This window comes from Grammomys surdaster, unplaced genomic scaffold, assembly GCF_004785775.1.
Source record: "Grammomys surdaster isolate TR1022 unplaced genomic scaffold, NIH_TR_1.0 225, whole genome shotgun sequence".
In the NCBI taxonomy this organism is placed as follows: domain Eukaryota; kingdom Metazoa; phylum Chordata; class Mammalia; order Rodentia; family Muridae; genus Grammomys; species Grammomys surdaster.
Window position 1 is genome coordinate 5,724,169 of NW_021604670.1, and position 22,499 is coordinate 5,746,667.

Here is a 22,499-nt window from a genome sequence, read left to right on the forward strand (position 1 = left end):
TCATACCCTTTCCTGCACCAAAATAGTCTTTTACTTTGAAAGTTCTCAGGACATCAACAAAAGCCAGCCACATACTTTGCAAGAACGTAACACAATGTGCATCTTATCCAGCCCCTGCAGAGCTCTTCTGAAACCTAAGGAGCTTGGCTTTCAATGTCCACATTGTTATCAGCACATGGTGTCTGAGTTCCTACCAAAATCATCTATTAATCATTGGCTTGTAGCCTTGTAGGTTTCCTCCAGCCCACAGTTCCAAACTCAACTTCCTACAAACCAGTTCCAGGGAAATGCAAAGCACATGATCAGGTTTGTCACAACATTTGTCATTGCCATTCTTCTGTACTAATTTGTTTTCTCATCACTGTGACCAAATGCCTGACAGGAAGAAACTTAACTGTTGAAGGGTTTCTTTTGACTAATGTTTTAAAGGTACAATCCATTAGAGCATGAAGGATGCACCAAAAATAGTGACTCTCAGCTTTGGCAGCCAGAGTGTGAAGCAGCTTGTTCACACCTGGGTGGAACAGAAAGGATAATCAGGACAGAAAGTGTTACCCAGTTATAAACATGAAGGCCTGTCCTGAAAGTAACTCACTTCCCCCAGCAAGGCACCACAGCCTAGAGGTCCTCCCAAAACAGTAGTACAGAAAGAATTTCTTATAAACATCACCTTTCAATAAAAAAGCTGGTGGCCAATGAGCTGAGGCAGGAAATAGGAGGTGGGACATTGGCCAGAAGAAAGAGGATTCTGAGAAAAAAAAATAAGAGATAAAAGAAAGGTATGGAGAGAGAGCAGGTAGACATAAATGAGCAACTAGGTGAACTCTGGAAGATGCTGAGAAAGAGAAGTGGGCCAGTACTGAAGAAGGGTAAACATAGAAAAGTTTGAATGGGTTAAAGAAGTTACGAGCGAGTCAGGGAATGAGCCAAAGCTTATGGCCTAGAGATTTAATAAATAATTAGTCATTCTGGGAGCCAGGGCTGGGAAGGGATGACTTGGAATTTAAAAATTATTTATACACAGTGCCACCAACAGGGAGCTAATATTGAAACACGCATGCCTGTGGCATGTATTTCACACCCAAACTATAACATGTAGTAAAATACAGTCAAGACAAGCTCCCAAGGAAGAATCAATTGACTTTGGGGCAAATTATGTGCATTAACTAGGCATTAGTTTTCTTTTTTGAGGTTAATACATCTAAAATATGTTCTCATGAAATATTAGGAACGAGTATGTAAGTGGATGCTCTGAGTACCAGGCTTAGCATAATGCCAGGTCTTGGGCAGAGACACAGCAAGCATGAGCTGACTTCCTGCCCTCCTTACTCCTCATCCTTTTATGGAATAAAGAGCTTTGGACCCTGTTACAAAAATTTTAGGCATCAGTAAGCACCTCTAAGATCACTGACAGGAAAACTCACCCTACAAGGTTTTACTAGTCTGGCAGGTCGGAAACTCGAGAGTTCCAAGGAAGGGATACACAAGTTACTTACAAGAATGGGTTTATTGTGTGGATACATGGGAACAAAAAGGGAGTTCTCAGAGCAAGGTACTGGCAGGGGTGTCCAATCTTTTGGCTTCTTTGGGCCACATTGTTATCTACAAAAGTTGTGCTCAGGAACAACACAATCAAATGACACACAAATGGGGGGGGAACTTACAGTATTTTAAGAAATGTATTATTGTGTGTTGGGTCACATTTATAGCTATGTTAGACTGCATGCAGACTATGGGCCATGAGCTGGAAGTGTCTGAAAGTACAACAGTGTACAGCAGCTCCTCAAGAATTCTACCTACTTTACAGGGGACAAGAAACTGAGCTTTCAATTAGATTGGCTATCATCCAGAAAACATGTAATTACAAGGACTAGAGAGATGGGTCAGCAGTTAAGTGCACACTAAGGGCTCCTGCAGAAGACCCAGGTTAGGTTCCCAGAACCCACATGGCAGATCACAACTGTCTAACTCCACTTCCTGGGAATCCAATGTGCCTCCTCAGCATCTGTGTACACATCATTCACAGGAGCTCAGGCAGGTGTACACACACACACACACACACACACACATTAAAAATATTTTTAAAATAAATCTTGGGGCTGGAAGTTGACTCAGTGATGCTTAAAGAATTTGTTCTTCCGGAGGACCCAGGTTTAATTCCCAGAACTCACATGGTAACTCACACCTGTCCTTAAATCCAGTTTCAGGGAATCTGATACTCTGCTCTGCTCTGCTCTTTGGGTATCAGACACACATGTGGTACATATACATATATGCAGGAGAAAACACACAAACACACACACACACACACACACACAATCTTTTTGTGTAAAGAAAAACAAATGACTACCACAAATGATGAACAGATAATGAAAATGTGGTGCATATATACACGGTGCAATTTTATTAAGCTATGAAAAAAAGTGAAATTACAAAACTCACAGGAAAAATTATAGTAAGAGAGGTGACCCAGGCTCAGCATATTTTCTCTCATAAATGAAGCCCAATTTTTATGGACACGTGTCTATGTGAATATCACTCTGTTTGGAAGTCAAGAAATTAGAAAGCGTACCATGCAAGTGGTGGGAGGGGCCGTAGCGGAAGAGAGAGCAGTGTAGTCAAACACAGTTGATAATGGCTCTACTAGGGGTAAATTGTTTAGCCCTAGTAGGGGCAGCAACATGGAGAGAGAGGAATAAATGGGGGTGGGGGCAATCTAATCAAAGAACAAATAAAAAGCCATAAGCAAACCTAGTATGCATATTTTAAAACCATCTAAAGAGTTTAAACAGAAGTACCTTGTAGATGTGACTAAATCGGTCCACACCAGAAAGCAATGAAATGAAAGCCCCAGGGCCAGATATGTGCTAGTTCCCAAAGGGTTGTTGACCAGGGAGGCCTCTGAGGCCCATTATATAATATGGATTATTGCCACTGGTGCTGGTTGCCTTCTAGAATCAGAAAGTAAGATCCTATTCCTGAAGACACCAGCCACCTCCATCATTGGCAGAGAAATTAAGCTGGAAACTTTCTCCCTCCTGGAGACCCCTCATGGTTCTAGAGGGTGTTATGCAGGCTGCTGGGGGAAAACTGACATCAACAGAGGTATTTAGATGTGCACCCTGCATACTTCACAACCAAGCTCCCAGGCAAACATGCCACAATAGTGGCAAGCCTGTGGTGGGCATGTATCAACCAATTCCTGGATAGATATTATACCTGCTTCACAGGAGAGAATTTATGCTTGATACTGTACACAAAAGCCCACAGCTAAGGAGGAAATAGGCTCCACTGGGAATACTACTGCCGTTGTTTTTCTAAAGGAACATGATGTGTCCATCCAATGGCCTTCTAAATACATGTTTATGCCCATAAGTCAGCTTCTGTCAGCTTTGGTCAGAGCGGCTTAACTTTACAGTAGATAGTGCTTGCTGCAGAGACTCATACAGGCCAGAGTGCTGAGGATAACTTACTACTGTTCAAGGCCAAGTCCTAAAGAGAATATCGATACTTACCCATCCCCACAAGGCTCAGTGAATATCGCTAAAGAGATAAAGAAGAAATGTAAAAGGCGAAAGAATGGCTATGGCATAACATGGCATTTTGATCCTGAGCTCTCGGCAGCTGTGATTGTCAGCATCTGTGTGGGTATGTCCAAATTCCAAAAAAAAGTAAATAAACAATTAAACAAATGTTAATGTCATCCAAAACAAAATAATAAATTGAACTTTTGCTGTTCTGCATTTCCTGGTCCACACTGTGTGTATTTTCCAATGGTTGGATTGCAGTGAGTCAGTTAACCTCCATTTGTATGATACACTGCTATTACACAGGGTCATACAATCACCTAACCTCAATAGGCCTATATGTCATTAATTTCATGACTGTTCTTCATAATGCCTGGACTGTGACTAAGGTGTCAACATTCAAACTAGTGAGATGTGGGTGTCTCAACCCACTCACTTTAAAGCAAAAGTTAGCTAGGCATTTGTCTGAAAGAGCCCATTGATGTTTTATCCTATCCTAGTATGAAGACATACCTATTGTTTCTTTGTAAATTCTTCATTTCTCAGAGGCATTTTATCTTTAAATGTGGTACCATGAAATTTTCCAAGAAAGTACACAGAGAGGCCACAATGATGGATTTCCAGGAGAGCAAATCCGTCACTGCTTAGCCATCTCATTATGCTGACCTCAGAATAGAAGGACAGGCAACAGGAGTTGTTGCCTAGACGCCTAAACTGCATAACAGTAGTAATAGTATCAGACACATGAAAAAGTTGGTCTGCCTTATGATGAGGCAGCCATTTTAAAAGTTGCAGAAGGTACTTAGTTACATACTCAAGCAGAGGTACCATTAACATAACAATATAAGAGAGCAAATGAATCCTCCTTTTAATTTTTATTTTGAAATACAGAAATGCCAGGCAGTGGTGGCACACGCCTTTAATCCCAGCACTTGGGAGGCAGAGACAGGCAGATTTCTGGGTTTGAGGCCAGCCTGGTCTACAGAGTGAGTTCCAGGACAGCCAGAACTACACACAGAGAAACCTTGTCTCAAAAAATAAAATAAAATAAAAAATAAAAAAATAAAAAAATAAACGGCCTGGAGAGATGGTTCAGAGATTAAGAGCACTGACTGCTCTTCCAGTGGTCCTGAGTTCAATTCCCCGCAACCACATGGTGGCTCACAACCACCTGTAATGGGATTCAATGCCCTCTTCTGGTGTGTCTGATGAGAGCGACAGTGTACTCACATACATAAAATAAATAAATAAAACTTAAAAAAAAGAAATACAGAAATATGAGATTTAGTCAACTGGCCAAACTGGAAAGAGGAACAAATGAAAACACACAGAGAAAGACAGAGAGAGAGAGAGAGAGAGAGAGAGAGAAGGATACAGATATACAGAAAGAGAGACAGAAAGACACACACAGAGACCATATACATACACACACACACACACACACACCAGTTTGGAGGAAAAAAAATATATATATACACATCCATGTATCATAATAAGAGTTAGAGGCAGTACTGTAAGTAAAAAAAAAACAAGAATGATGTTCCTATGTTGTCATGGCGTGAATGTGACCCCCAAAGTTCCTATGTTGGAGCCCCTGAGCAATCCTTCAGCTGAGAGAAGATGATGAGAGGAGGGCTTTAGGATGATGTTCATGGCTTGCAAGAGGAAGAACAAGTCCTGGAGTACCATGACTCAGCAAGAAAGTCCTCCCCAAGCTCTTGGGCTCCCCAGCTTCTAGAAACAAGCAAACCTCTACTCGGATTAATTCCTCCAGTCTCCTGCATTTTTGTTATAGATAGGAAAACAGATTAAGGCATCCACAGATATCCAAAAGTGCAAACACACTTTTAGGAAATTCTTTCAATGTCCAGGTGAAATTTTACCCCACCTCACCTATTGGGGAAAAGATTTAAAAGAGAAAAGTTGAGCCCTGAGTTTGTATGACTTAATGTTTTCTCATTTTGTAGTTCACCTTTCTCACCCCAAACATGCTGAAATCCTACACGTGCCAAATACCTTCTCGCCTAGCAATGCTTTTCCGAGATAATGAGAAACAAAGCAGGCAATTCAATGATAAGAGTTTCCAACTACTGCCAGCCAGAGAAAGACCCAAGGTGTTCATTTTCTCAATTACTGTAACGCTCATTTTCTTGTTGGATGGGCAAGCACTTCTAAGCAAACCTTGAGGCTAATTGTATATATCCTGGCATATACAGTGTGCCCGAAGCCCAGAGGATGCAGCTAGCAATTATATTTCACTGATTAATGTGCAATCGTAAATTTACAGGCTTGATGGTCCAAAGAGGCTCCCTGCTATGAGAGATAATGAATAGGAAATTGTCAGAATAATTAGCCAAGTCAGACCTTACAAATGTACCTGGAAGTTGAAAGTAGCAAAACAAAACCAAAAAAGGCTATCATTTATAGATTGAAAGATAATGTTTAAGACAAGAACAGGATATTCAAGATATTCCTTCCTGTTCCTCTCGGCTTCATTTCTTTTACCCTGATCTGAGTCTAAAGAGAAAGATTCTGAGCTGAGCTTCGCAAGGCCCTTCAAAGCAGCAGGACTATTCCACCAGCAGCTGTTCATTCTGCTATCCTCATGGTCAGCTCTATATGGAATTTGCCTTCTGCAGAAATGAGCCACCCTCTTGATGGTCAACCCACCATCCAGGGAGAAAAGAGAGAGAAGCCAGTGATGGTCAAAATCAAGTTCAAAGGCCTGGCACTCTTGGAAAAACGAGACTCAAGCTAAAAGAGGCAACTGTTTTCAAAGATTTTCCGGGGACATTGAATCCTGAAATTGTTTTCAGGAATTGGCCTTCCACATTTTGGATCCTTTGGAAGAACAGCCCCTAGAAAGCCTTCAGCACACTGCCTGTAACATAACTGTCTCCCAGTGAATCCAGCTTGCCACAGAATTGATCATACATCACTGGAAGAGCCTTCCAGATAAATGTGACAGCATAAGAACATCCCCTTCAGTCCAATGCACTTTGTGTGTACCAACCACTCAAACAAGAACTCCAAATCCATACTAAGATAAGATTTGACTTGAAATGTTTCTTTGAAAAAATTAAAAATAAAAAAATAAAGAAAAAGAAAATTTTCTTTGAGTATTTTTTTTCAGTTGTCTGATTAGTTGGTTTGGCTTGGTTGACTGGTCTGAATTAAATACACAAAGACAAAAATCCTCAAAGGTGAATCTTCTGAGAAAATGCATATTCCTTTCGATTTTTCTATAAAATAAAATTTATGAAATTTATTTTCTTTAAATCTTCAAACTATACCAATGGCAAAACTGTTCATTTTAAAATCTAGCAGTAGTATTGTGTTGTAACTGAACTATGTGATTATGTATACAGCTTGACTTCAGAGTCAAGTGGACCCAAAGAAGAAATGAAAGAATTTACACATTGCCTCAGTCTGGTGTTTCATTCCTACTTATCAATATAATCAATTCCATTAATCTTCGGTTAGAGACCAAGAGAGGCAGACTATAGGACTGAGCGGTACAGATGGGCTATTTTCAAGTGTCATGTGATGTGGGCATTTAGCATGCTCTAAATCTGAAAACCCAGATGACCATAAAGGATAAATTAGGGAGTGGATATTTTTTCAAATACTTCAACACATGATTTTTTTTTAATCAGGCTTTTTAAAAATATGTCCCAAATTATAAATTTTAATTTACCTTCCATCTTATCATTTATGTCTGTTTTAATATTTGAGACTACCATTTTATGTCATATATCTTCTGTAAATACTTTAAGTTGCACTATAGTTTTCACTTATTAGCCCATTCTTGATGCTCAGTCTCTAGTCACTCATGAGAGTGAACTACTTATCCATGAACACCCTCAGTTTCCTCAGGGCTAGAAGTGACCAAGAACTGAAAACATTAAGAACTATGTGAGATAGCGCCTCTGGCAGTCCCCATTGGTTATCTGTGGTCAGTGTGCAGCATTTGACAAGAATTTCCATCCAGAGATTTTTAAGGAATATCTTCACTTGATGGAATGACTTAGAACACATTCACATCCCTTGGATCTTGTATGGTTGTGTGTATTTTCACACCAAGAATAATTTTAAAGGACCTAATTCTCCTTATACATAATGGCATGGTTCAGAGTCTCTCACTTCTCCTTCTTGAAAATGATAAAATATGAAGAAACCTCTGATGAGTTAAAGATAACTGTGTCAATCTGTGGACCCTATGTGCAAAATGTTCCTTTTTTTTTTTTTCATTTCAATGCTTGTGGGAAGGAAAGGGAACTAATGAGAAATGTCAATTTCCCCACTAAGGACCTGAATATTTTGTAACACAAAGATTTAGCAAGTGTGTAAGAGCTTAAGCCATCGTTCTAGAAGAAATTCAGTACTGTGTTTAGTAAATAATTCTGACTACTGGGGACATTTACTTTAAAGCTGAATTTGCTGAAAAGCCTGGGGCACAATTTTAAGACTGTCCCAAAACACTGTAATGGGGCAATTAGTGCCTAATGATACAGAAGAAGGGTGCAGAACTAGCCTACATCAAATTGGAAGAAAGGTATTGCTGGAGCTGTTAAGACCACAGACCCATGCATTTCCCACTGTCAGCATTACAGAATGTGTGTGTGTGTGTGTGTGTGTGTGTGTGTGTGTGTGTGTAACCACAAAAACACTTAAGCTAGAAACAACCCATCAATATTTAGAAATAAATGTGTAAAAAGTGGTTTAAAATGTCTTAGGCTGTAATAGTCCTGAAACGTCTGACTGTGTGTGTAATAGATTTATGTACAGTGAACTTTCTCTTAACCCTTTTTTTCCGTAATTTTTCCCCACTTTTGTGCCATGCATGATTTTAGGTTTAAGTATCTTTAGGGTTCTAGTTTTAAATTTTCTCCAGCTTTTGGCTTTTTTGCTTTACATAGTTGTTATGATTAGAAATGGATTGTCTGAGGTAGGTTTTTGTTTGTTTGTTTGTTTGTTCCTTGAAATAATTGACAAGTTTGTTATCTCCCATTGTAATTGGAGTATTAGAATTGCCAGCATAGGCTTGAGTTCTCTACTTAGGAGCAGTCCTGTTTGGTTAGCAGAAGCCACTATTCATTCAATCTCCCCCATTCTATTCACACAGTGTAAATGAGGACAGTTCTGATTGGTCACTGCATTGGTCTTGAATGAGTTTACAATGCTGTACTTCTGTGATATCCAGATTACAGGCTCTTCTCCTTTTTTTAATTAATTGGTTATTTCATTTATTTACATTTCAAATGTTGTCCCCCTTCCCAGGTCTCCCCTCCACAAACCCCCCCATCCCATTCCCTCTCCCCTTTGCCTCTAAGAGGGTGCTCCCCCACCCACCTACCCACTCCCACCTCACCCCTCAAGCATCCCCCTACACTGGGATAACAAGCCTCCACAGGATCAAAAGGCTTCCCTCCCGTTGATGCCAGATAAGCCCATACTCTGCTACATATGTAGCTGAAGCTATGGACCCATCCATGTATACTCTTTGGTTGGTGGTTTACAGGCCTACGATACTCTACCTTTTCATTGGTCCCAACAAGAGTACAACAGGACTATAGTCCTCTTTTTGGAGGGCACTTTCTGAACCAGGGACCTGTTGAACTAGGGACCTGTTTTCTTTCTGTTTTCCTAATCACAGCCTTGCCTCTACATTCCACCTTGTCAGAGAAACTAACCAATTATCAGAGATCTGGATGGAAGCCTTTTCTTCAATGGCTTCTCTGAACTAAGCAGAAGGAACACACTGGCCCATATGTATCATGTTTTACTCTGGCAAGGATTCCATGCTAGGCTATAAAATAAGAACTATAATTTGAAGTGGTTTTGATAGAAGGTCATCCTGTCCCAGGGGACTTGGTAGAAGTGAGACTTCTGAGGGTAAGGGATAGAAGTCTTAGAGATGGATCTGTTGAAGCACAGAGAAAACAAACTTGACACATAGGTTTAAAATGAAGGAACAAAATGCAAGAAGCAGACAAATTACTACAAGTAGCCCCAGAAAGTGGAGCAACAGGAAACCACATTGTCTCATTTGTTTTAATGTCTTGCCATTTAAACCCTCCCTCTGATTCTTGTACCCAAACAACATTAGCATGTTTGATAATACTATGTTGATTTTTTTATTTGTCCAGATTTATTATTATAAACAAGCAACCTCCTTACTTTTTGTGTGGTACAGGATCCACCATGAATAGCTACCACAAACCAAGAGTCAAGAAGTTCTGAAGGCCAACTGCTGTTAAGTGGATTTAACACCCCCTGTATCCGTGAAAGTTCTTGGGATAGCATAGTGATTTGGTCTCTGAGTTCTAGAGTCTTTGAATAGTAAAAGGCAGAGTTCATAAGAACCCCTGTTCCTGTACAAACAGTGAAGGTGAGGCCAGAACTATTAACAATGAAGTAGGCACTGCTCTTCTCATTGAAGCAAGAGAAGTCTGTCATGACAAGAGTGTATAGTCCTGATTAAATGTGGCTCCAGAAAGGACAGATGTCACAGTCTATGCTCCTGCTCAGTATCTGAGAATGCAGAGATAGGCTAAGGCCCTAGAGGGATGACTAAACCATTTCCAGGACTTCAGCAGGCAATAAATGAAAAGTTGTAATATGTTATATTTTCTCATAGAACCCAGAAAGGTGGAGACTACGATTGCCCATTAAGGAAATTAAGATGTCCTAAAGAAGAAGAGTCTATAAAAGGCTTTTGGCTTGTGTCTCAGTGAGCTCTCCATGAACACATAGTCTTTGTACTTGTTTCAATTAGTATTTGATTCGCAGATTCAGCCCAAAATGTTCTGCTTGTGAACTAATAAACTTTTGGAGTCAGATGTCCTTTGAAGGACTTCTGAGGCATTAATGAGCCTGCCCAGTTTCCAAGTTTAAGAAATCTAATTTGGCCAGGTGTTATACCCAGAATGGAGACCTGAGGCCTTAGGCATAAATAATCTAGGTTTGGAATCAGAAAGAGGGTTTGACTTATGTCATAACTAAGGAGATTTTCTACCTTCTTCCTATAAGTTCAATGTATTTTATAGAAAATGAGTCCTAGACATGAAAATCCCTCAAAGACTGCCCCTGAAGTGACAAAAAGAAGTGCTGGGCAGATTCTTTTAAAGAGTGTTTATTTTATTTTTTATTAATCATTCCATTCATTTACATCTCAAATGATATTCCATGTCCCGGGTACCTCTCCATCAACCCCCCATCCCACATCTGCCCTCCTCCATCCCCTTTGCCTCTATGAGGGTTCTTCCCCACCCATACACATGCTCCCACCCCACCACTCCAGCATCCTCCTACTCTGGGGCATCAAACCTCCTATTACTGTCAGGCAAGGCCATCCTCTGCTACATATGTAATCTGGAGCCATGGATCCCTCCTTGGTTGGTGGCCTAGTCTCTGGGAGAACTGGGTGGTCAAATCAGCCTATGTTGATCTTCCAATGGGGTTGCAATCCCCCTCTGCTCTTCCAGTCCTTCTGCCAGCTCCCCCACCAGGTTCCCTGAGCAACTTACCAATGCAGATGTGGATGCTTAAAGAATGTTTTATAATCCCATTGTTAAGGCTCATAGGGTAGGGCTCCATCTGTTGGTGTGAGTTCTGTCTGGAATTTAAGTGACAAGAAAGTAGGGGATGTTGGCAGCCCCACGTGGCCTTCTGTTACTGCCACATTGGCCCAACTTACATCGGTTCTATTATTACATTAACAGGCACTAAATTCACACTGATAGTTGGGCAATAGAGATTCAGTAAGAAAGAGGGAATAGGAGAAAGTCAAAGAGAAGTTTTGTTTTAAAAGCAGCATGCAGTGTGTTTAGGAAGATAAATGAAGTGAGCTTGCTGGTAGTACAATGGTCAGACACCTAGGACTAGGCTTGTATTATGAGAACAGACTTAGAGTTTTAACAAAGTTTCAGAAACTGTTTTTTCTCACCCCAAATGAAACCTAAGACGCTACCCCCATATAACCAGATAAGGAGTGAATTTTCTAAGTAGGGATCCGGGTACTTTCTTGTCAAGAAGAAAACATGAGAAAAGATTTTGGATAATGGTGGAAACGTTGTGGGAACACAAGAGATAGTACGTTGATAATGGCAGAGATGGTGCCTTGCCCTCTTCTCCCTTTGTTTGGACATCTAAGTTCTTCAATGTATTTCTTTAAAAAAAAAAAAAAGACCATTTCATTGTTTCATGCATATGTGGAAAGTTGAAAGATCACTTGAAGCATGTAAGAGTTGGCAATGATATTTATCATTATGATTTAATATTTTCCTGGCTCTATTTCTCATTTTGGTTTTGCTCATTGACTAAGCACCGCTCCCTTAGATAGACTCTTGACCAGAATGAGTCTGAATTATGCTTGAGAACCAGTCTTCTCTCGAGAGGAAAATAGATCTTTTTGCTTTTATGATCTCTATATGAATTACTGCTGCTGTTTCGTGTCACTTTTTAGAAGAACAGTTCATCCATGAAAGGTCATTTCACATCAGCTTTGCAGAAGAGGTACCTCATTTCACAGGAAGTAGGTGTGTAGATGGATAGAGCGTTAGAGATATAATGAAAACCTTACTGCCAAGAATGCTACAGGCAATGTCTCTTCTGCTTACAAATGCTATCACTTCTATATTCCTACTGCCTAGAATAGTGCCTGGCATTGGGGTCCCTGCCTAGATGAATCATTTCAAAATATTACATGCAGGCTCTGTGGATCAAAAACTCATTTCTTGGAAAGTAGTTCCTCTTTTACTTCTGTCCTCACATTCTGTCCTGTTTGCTATATACTAAAGAACTTGTCTCCTCTGGTTTTTTTCAGGGGGTAGGGGGGTGTAACTGAAAGGCTGAACTCTTTCACAGACCTACCTCTTACCACAGTATTGTTGGGTCTGCACAAGGAGGAGCAGGAACTTTACCTCTTGGGATCCTAGAAGTGGCAACCTTTGGGGCTGGAGATAGCAAAGGTTTCAGGCTGGAGCATCACTGGTATTATCAGAGGTTTCCCTTCTTGACTAGGGATTCTCAGAGTCATGTCTTGGTTCAGAGATGCCTGGTGCCTTTTGGCCAGGTTACCTTGATGTGATTTCAAGGCTTCCCTGCTGTGACACAGTGACAGCCTAGGGACTCCCTTTTTCTGTTTCCAAGCCCTCTAGAGGACTCTTTTGAGCCACAGAGGCCACAATATCTTGCCTAGGTAACACTCTAGTGAAATCCAGATAACCAGTCTTCTTGAAGACAGCTCATGCCATGATGAAGTGTGAGGGTTCAATCCTGTTTAACAGATCTTTCAGCCACCATGTCCTCCTTTCAAGGCAGCACTTTGCTGGGACCTAAAGCCTGGAGACAGGGTGGGTTTACTGCAGGGCTATTGCCTTCTGTTTAGTTCTCTTTCTCAAGATTTTGGGCAGCTGATGGGTAGATCAGATTTCTCCTGTGTTTCTCTGTTTTTTCTCCTCAGCCAGCTCTCCTGAGACTGTGCTCATCTGAGGATGTTCCTGTAACATTAGTCCATCTCAGGATCTAACTGCTTGCGTGGTGGTTATGCTCAGTGTCCTCACTTGAGAGTTTGACATAGAAATCCTGATGTTTTATTCAAATGAAGCCTTTTTAGTAAATTAAAAGTGTGAATTGGCCTGACCTTCAGAGTTAGTTTATACAAAACCACATGTATTTCATTTAAAATAGTTCAAGGTTCCAAGTCACACTGCCTATAGCTGACTACAGAATTATACTCACCCTCAATTCCCACTGAACCAAGCTCCACATGATGGCAATGATGGCTGATGAAGAAAGGAATATGATGATTTAAAAAGTGAAATCACTGCATTCAAGATATGGAGCCATTCCAAAAGAAAAAAAATGGAAACAAAGTTCCCTAGTTAAAGAACAAGAAGACATGTGCTTAAAAACAGAAAGTCTAATATATGCCATACACAAGCACAGGCTCCCTTCCCTGCTTCTAGCTGTTCCTCTGATCAAGGGCAAAGGTGTCTGGGCCCAGCAGAACGCAGCAAGGACACATTGTATACCTTACATGTCATTCTAAAGCTAATATCCAACTTCTTTGAGAGCCAGATTTTGTTTTGTTAATTTGACTTTTCAGCCTGATTTTGAGCATAGAGAATGTTTCTTTTTTTCAAGTGAGTAGCAAAAGCAAATGCAAGTAGTTATACTCCAGTGGCCAGAAGTCAGTGTGAAATTATAGTGTCTCAACAGTCAGACACCCTCCAACAAATGTGGCAGAGAGACTTATGCCTTTGTCAAGGCCCAAACTCATATAAGCAACACTAAAAGGATTCAGTCAGTTGGTTTTTATGTGTTTACGTGTGTGTGTATATGTGTGTGTGTGGGAGGTGAGTGGGTGTGGGTGTGTGGGTGTGTGTTTAACAATAATAACCAAAGTAAAACTGGCGATGAATTTGACGGGGAGTAAGGAGCTACTTGGGAGGGGCTGAAGGGAGTGAACACTGTAAGGGTTAGAAGGAAAGGACACAGAAGGCATTTGAAGAAGGAAGGAGAAGGGAGAAATGGTGTAATTACATTTTAATTAAAATGTTAAAGGGCACATTTAAAAGCTGAATTGTCCTTTGGAAGAATCTCTGGGAGCTGAGGATGTAGACTTGCATTTGAGCATCTGCAGTATAGGTGCAGCAGGAAAGGAGCTATGGCAAGAACGTGGCTGCAGAGGCTAACCTACTGTAAGTGACAGCACTGTCCTAGGCTGCTTCCTGTTGCTGGGATCAGTACCATGACCAAAGAAATCTGAGGAGGAAGGGGTTGATTTGACTTGCAAGTCCAATTCACAGGCCATCACTGAAGGGAGCCAGGACTGGAACTGAAGCAGAGGTCATGGAGGAATGCTGTTTACTGGATTTCTTCCCATGCCCAGCTGCCTTTCTTATACAAACCAGGACCAACAGCCCAAGGATGGCACAGTTAACACTGTGTGGCTTGGCCCTCCCACATCAATCAGTAATCAATAAAATGTCCCATGAAGTTGACTATGGACTAATTTGATGGAGGCACTTCTTCAACTAAAGCTCCCCCTTCTCAGGTAATCAAGGTGGTGTCATATTAACAGGGTGGGGGGAGAGACAGACAGAGAGAGACAGAGAGAGACACAGAGAGAGACAGAGACAGACAGACACAGACAGAGAGAGACAGACAGACAGAGACAGAGAGAGAGAGACAGAGACAAAGACAGAGACAGAGAGAGACAGAGACAGAGACACAGAGAGACACAGAGAGAGAGATAGACAGACAGACAGACAGAGACATAGAGACAGAGACAGGGACAGAGACAGAGAGAGAGACTGACTTTCTGGAGAAAAACTCCAACTGTATCATCAGGCCCTCAGGTTGACCTAAGGCACAGAGCAAACCTAAAACCCTTAACCTGTACTGACTGAGAGTGGAGATCTCAGGCCTGTCATGGCTCCTGAAAAACCTGTCTGTTTTACATCAGGGGAAAGGGGGCTTAGGAAACCTCCTTTCCTGTGTTTCTTAACCTCTGACTTTTCTCTGTAATTCCAAGTGATGGTGAACAGATCTGAATTAAAGGGAAGCAGCCCGCCCGCATACGGCACCTTGCCAGTAACTCGTGCCATCCCTCTGTTGAGCTTTGACTAGTTAGCTCAAATAAATGAACGTGGAGATTCTCTCTCTGTGTTTAGGGAGGATTAAAAGATTTTTTTAAATGGTTTCTCTGACTGGCAAGCACTGGCATTAGAGTGATTTTATTTTTTAATTGTACACGAGTTACTTCCCCGGCAAAATCCTTTGCATGACTGCAACTTCTCTGCACCATCTGAAAATGAAGCCATTTTGGATTAGGAAAGACAGTTCTTTACCTGTTGAGGGCATTTTCTCCTTCACTTTCACAAGAAACTTCACAAGGTCTGAAATTATTGTCATAACTCAAACCTATGAGATAAAAAAATCTCACTTCAGATTAAACATAGGAGGACATAGTATTAAAGTCATTATTTGTATCCAGGATGATGGACTTCTGTGGCAATCACAGCAGTAGTTAATGCTACAACACTGGGACTTTTCCACAGTAAAATCCTGTTCTTAAATTATATTTTATTTTAACAAAAACAGTGTGACATTACCCAGATACCTATATTGCAAAAGAGAAAACAGATTCCACCAGTGCTCTGAATCCTCCAGTCTTGGGAAAATGTTCTCACTCAGACTCCTCAGTAACCAAAACACATTTCTCCTTGGCATTACGAGTCAACCAGGTAAGGGGGGAAAGAGTGAAGGAGTGAGTAAGGAAGGGAGTGAAGGAAGGAGGGAAGGATGAAGGGAAGGAGGGAGGGAAGGAGGGAGGGAGGGGGAGGGAAGAGCGATGAAAGGGAGGGAGGGAAGAAAAAAGATATTTCCTAGATACCAATTACTTTATAATCTCTGTTATCTCTCTTTTAATCTTCAACTCAAGCAGGGTTTTTTTGTTTTTGTTTTTGTTTTTGTCTTTTTGGGGTTTTTTGTTTTGGGGGGTTTTTTTGTTTTTGTTTGGTTGGTTGGTTGGTTGGTTGGTTTTTTTTTGTTTTTGTGGGGTTTTTTGTTGTTGTTGTTGTTGTTTCGAGACAGGGTTTCTCTGTATAGCCTTGGCTGTCCTGGAACTCACTCTGTAGACCAGGCTGGCCTCAAACTCAGAAATCCTCAGAAATCCTCCTGCCTCTGCCTCCCAAGTGCTGGGATTAACCCAAGCAGTTTTTAAAGGCAGCCTCACGCACTGTTTCCTGGCTCTCAGTTGTATTCACCATTCCATCCATTCCAACATGGCTCCCAACACGGTCACACTATCAGCACCATCCTAGGGTGATCAGATAAAGACGATAAGTCATATGTCTGGTTTCCCTGAAACTTTTCAAGGACATCTTCCCCCAAATTTTAAGATTTGACTTCTGCACTGCCCTTAAAAAAGTGGATAGCCACTTCTGAGATGACAAACGTCTTACTCTCTTCTGCCCTTAGATGTTCTTGCAAATCAGGAACATAAATCTACCCCTCTTCTCACCAAACTCTACACTTCTATATACTATATTGGGTAATCTATCCTCAAATTTTTAATGTTATTTTTTGAAAATTCATTAATGGATGTAGTATGTTTGAATCAAGCTTGCCTCTCACTCTCTCCCCTCCAGCCCCTCCCCACACTTTCCCTCCCAGCATCATGTGCTTCTTTTTACACCCACTGAGCCCACCTACTGCTGTCCACATGTGTATGTTGTGTGACTATCCAGAAGAACACAGCCTATCAGTAGCTTCATCCTTGAAGAAAACTGGCTTCCCCAACCCTTCAGCATCCATGAGTTGCCAATATCTCAGCTTAGGATGGGTTTTCATGAACACCTTTGCCACCAATGCTGGAATTTCTCAAATTAGTAATAAATAATTTATGATATACCATATTTTGTTTTAAATTTCATTCTGTTGCTAAGGATGTTAGAGGGAGGGCAGTACATCATATCTCCAATGCTACCTAAGCATATACCAGGAGCACTCACCTTAGCAGTTGAGCCTAAGGAAGGCATTTCATCAGTGCTCCAAATGCTTTATGTGTATTCACATGGCTGCTCCTCACACCCACCTCATGCTGTATTTTACAGATGATTAGAATGAGGGTCACAGAGGATAATTAACATATACAAAGTTGGGAGTTGAAAGTGAATGGAGGGGGCTGGAGTGATGGCTCAGCAGTTAGGAGCACTGACTGTTCTTCCAGAGGTCCTGAGTTCAATTCCCAGCAATCACATAGTGGCTCACAACCATCTGTAATGGGATCTGATGTGCTCTTCTGGTGTGTCTGAAGACAGCTACAATGTACTCATACAAATAAAACTAACTAAATAATAATTAAAAAATAAAGTGAATGGAGGATTTAGATAGCCACAGGATTCCTTCACCTAGATATAAAGAAAATAGTCTTAATATGGAGAACAGTGCAAAAGACAGGTGCATAAGTCATATCTTAGCCTACTAACTACACCATTGTAAAATACTAACTATACCATTGTAACAATGGAATTAAAAATATCTATTGACTACTATAAATACTGAAATTTGTGAACACTATTAAGATTCCTTTTGTTCAACATCCCTTAAAAGTAGGCAGTGCAGGGGAAGGTAAGTTTTGGTCAACTTTCCCAGTTAAGTCTTGCTTAAATTTTGCTACTTAATAGACTTATGAAGAAGGATCGAAAGTACCAAAGTAATACTCTGCCACACAGAGAGCAACACATATTCTATGATATAGTCAGAAGGCACATCACCTACCTCACAAAGCTAATTATAAAAAGGAAAACCTAGGGTAGCACTAGAGTGAAACATGAATGTCTTCTATTTTATCCCATTAATTGGGTTAATTAAGCCTGATAGTAAGTCCATATCCTGCACAGAAGTATGTCTCAAAAGCAGCAATGAGCTGCAGTCTCCACCAGGGTTTCTCACAATACAGTTTTACATAAATAATGAATAGTCAATAAAAACCCACAATTAATCGAATGAAAGTCCAAAACATGAGCAACCAAACCGTGGAGAATAGTCAATAACATGTGTGAAAATTTAGGTGCTGACATTAAGAAAAATGAAAGTAGAAGACTTCAATTGAAAATATCTAAAAAATAGTCCCTCTAAGAAATGGAGTAAGGATATAAAAATATCCACTGATATATCAGTGGAGATATGATATAAGGATTTAAAAATAGCCAGTGTTATCACTCCTATTCACTCCTACAGTACTGGTGCCCTACATCAGAGCAATGAGGCAAGAGAAAGAAACGAGATTCCAATGGGAATGAAGGAAGTTGAATTATCCACTCCTGTTATATATAACAGCATTTCACATATAGAGAAACCAAAGAACTTGCTGCGAAAAAAAACTAATAAAAATGATTCAGTAAATTTTTACAAAAAAAAAATCAGCATGAATAATGTCACTGGATTTATATAAAATACAATGAACTTGCTAGAACAGGAATAATAAAAGCAATTTCTACTTTAATTGTAGCTACAAAAATATTTAGGAACTATATAATCAAGGATGTAAATGTTCTCTACTTAGAAGGTCACCAAATTCTGGGCTGGGGAGTCAGTAAAGTGCCTTACAAGCACAGGACCTGTGACCAAGCCCCAGAAACCGTCTTGAAAGGCCCAGGCTTGGTGAAGCATGTTTGTAATCATGATACTGAACACATGGAAGCAGCATTGTCCCTGGGCCTTACTAACCAGACAGCATAGCCTACTTGGTGAGTTCCAAGGCAGAGAAAGATCCTGCCTCCAAAAGTGGGCATCCACCTAACGAACATCTGAGATTTTCCCCTAGCCTCCACATGCGTAGGGGCACACATGAATACACACACACACACACACACACACACACACGAACACTAACACGAATTAGTAAGTTCTGGTGAAAAACTTCAATAAGACACGGCAAAATTGGAAAGAACTCCCAGCTTCATGGATTAGGAGAGTTCACATTTATCAAATGTCTATGCAACCCAAAGAACTTACAAATGCAGTTCAGTCACCTAACAAAATGTCAGTGGTATTTTGCATAGGAATAGAAAAAACAGACCTAGATTCCAAGTAGTCAAAGTGATTTTGAGTACAAAGTCAAAGCTTTGGGAATCACACCTGAACTCGAAACACACCACAAACCTACCATGTCCCAAACACCTTGGCACTTGAAAAAGATACACATAGATCAACTAAACAGAATAAAGGAAAAACAAATCCACAAGTCTATAAGTCACTGATTTTTGACAAAAGACACTAGAAATACACATTGGTCGAAGAAAGACTTCTTTAGAAGACAATGCTAAGAAATCAGAAGGTCATATGCACCAAACTGAAACTAGACAGCTATCTCCCATGTTCATAAATAAGTTAGCACAAATGCATTGATGGTGGTGCAAACGATAAACCAGAATAACCTACATTGGAGGGATGAGTTCCAATTACCTATATTTAAAAAGGGTGACTAGGTGCAATTCATGTGTTTACTGAAGAACTAGAAGAGAAGCATCGCAAAACAAAGACATGATAACTACTTAAGACAATGGAAATGGGAACGAAGAGATGGCTCAGCAGCTACTTACTGTTCTTGCAGAGGACCCAGGTTCAATTCCCACCTTGTACATCAGGCAGCTCACAGCTACGTATAACTCCAATTCCAAGGAGTCAGAGGCCCTTTTGTGACCTCCATAGACACCTTCACATGTGTGGTGCATATACAGTTGGACATACACATATATACTCTGAATAGAATAGGATAAATCTTTTTAAAAGAAGATATAAATGCTAATCCCCCTTATTTGGTTATTATATATTGTATACTTATACTATCAGAGTGTCATATATTCACTAATAATTAATATGCATAATTATCTTGTGTAATTTTTAAATTATTCTAAAAACACAAATGGATCTTACGAGTGAACAGTTGTTCTTTTTGTCACTTAAGTGATGAAAAATACAGGCTCAAAGGGAGCAGATGACTTACCATGGTCAAAAAGAAAGTAAAAGGCAGAGCATGGCAAAGAGGGGGAAAGTACTTGCAAATTATTTATTTGACAAGGAGTTAGCATCCAACATCCTAAGTATACGAAGAATATCCGCAGTTCAATGGCAACAAAACAAATAACACAATATAAAGCAGTCAATGAACTTAAACAGAGGATTCTCAAGAGAAGACATACAGCAGAGGCAAAGCTTATATGATAAAATGTTCTATATCGCTAATCATTGAAGAAATATAAATCAAAGCCACCAGCATACATCACCACACTCCAGTATGAACGGCTATACGATTAACAAGATTAAAGGAAACAGGGATGCCAGAGATGTAAAGAGAACGAAACCATTGCAGTATTGGTCAAAACGTAAATTAGCACAGGCATTGTGAAAAAAACGATGTGAAGTTCCCTTCAGAAAATTAAAATAGAGCTCTCATTGATTCTAAACTCTCACTACTCCGTACATCTAAACAAACTGAACTGAGTATGTCGGAGACCTCTGCATACCCGTGATCACTTCAGCATCACTAACAATAGCCAAGCTATAGAAGCAAGCTAAATGCCCATTAACCAGGGCACAGGCAACGCAATGTGATATGTGCACACTGCAAAGGTGACGCTATCAACTGCTAAGACAAGATCCAGCCATTTGAGACAGTGTGATTGGAGTAGGAATCCTTGTGTTAAATGAAAAAAAAAAAAAGCCAACTACAGAAAGGCAGGTATCATGTGATCTCACTCATATGTAAACCTAAAAAGGTTGATTTTTTTTTTTCTTATAAGAGTTGAACACAAGATGGAAGTCACCAGAGACTAGGAAGGCTAGTGGGGAGAAGCTGTGGAGGATGACAATAGATACCAAGACATAGATAGGAACAAGATCTCTACGGATAATGGTGGTGTACTGCGTGCCTCAAAAACCTAGAAGGAAATATAGGAAGCTCTTACTAGGAATAAGTAGTAGATGCTTGAAGATAATATATTTAAACATTATATAATTACATATCATACAACATCCAAATTTTACATACTATACCGTCAAGTGTACATCTTGTGTTTTAAGTGTTCACATTTCAAAACAAAGGTGGAGTCAAAATGCTCCCACTGCAATTGCTAATGCTCACTGTATTAACCAGCAAAAGCTTTCGTAAAAAGAAAAATATGCATCTTTGTTTTGGTGCTGTTTAGCTGTTTAGATTTTCAATTTCCATTTTATTTTATTTTATTTATTTTTATTTTATTTTATTTATTTTATTTTATTTTATTTTTTTATTTTATTTTATTTTATTTTATTTACAGCAGGCCAAACCTACAGCATCTGTCACTACATTGCACATTATTGAGAAGAAGAAGGATTCGAGTAAGGGTAGAGCAATATCTGGAATATTGAGTCGCAAAACCAGATAAAGTCTTTACCCAAATATTAAAACTCTGTAAGTACTAAGAAACTGGGAGAAATAAATTATAAGGCCTTTCCACTTCAAAAATAATAAGATAACCAGCGGAGCAAAGAATGCACCGGGGGATGGATGTAATTAAATAGCTGGCTCAAATAATGCACATTTGCAAATCTTAAGAAAAAAATCTTTAAATTATTTTGAGCATAAGCTGAAAGTTAATAAAGTAGTTCAAGCCTCTCCCGGGCTTCCCTGGAGGCTCCTTGGCACCACCTAGTGGCCATCATTACTAATGACTCAACTAATGTCAAGAAATTTAACATCTCTGTTGATTTTTCCTTTTCCTTAGAAAAATAAGCTGCCACTGGGTTGGAGTTGGGGGGGGGGGTTAGGATCCTTCTCCATAAAATGAGCTGTGAAGAATTCCAGTTCAACATAAACTGCCTAATAACAACTATATACACACATTCATACTACCCCATCCCCCAAATCCAACACATGCCACTCTTTCCTGCCATACAATTATTTAGTGCCTCCTTTGTACCAGACCATGTATCGTGGGCAAACCTTTACACTCTGGTGAAGAGAAATGGATAATAAATACAATATAATATACCAGGTGTTTATTGTCTAAATGTACTTTTATGAATAACAGCATCTGACCACATGGAGAATAACAGAAAGAGGAATGGTTTGCAGAATAAGCAGCCTTCCTGGTAGCTTTTCAGGATAGTGAGAGAGGGTCTTCCAGGAGCTGAACATGACATTTCTGTGAGATGTGATGGAGAGAAGTAGACAATGAAGCCTAATCCTCATTATTCTGTCTCAGTCTCTGTGTCTCATTTTCATCCTTGTTAAACCAGAATGAGAACAGTATCCTCCATGCAGAGTAGCTGTGGTAACGAAGGAAGTTAATACATGGAATGAGCAGAGAAAGCAGCTGGCACATACTGATCCAATACTAATTGGCTGTGACTGGGCTGGGATGTAATCACTTAGACCAGCATAAATGGGGTCTGAGATCCCACTCTGCTTCCACC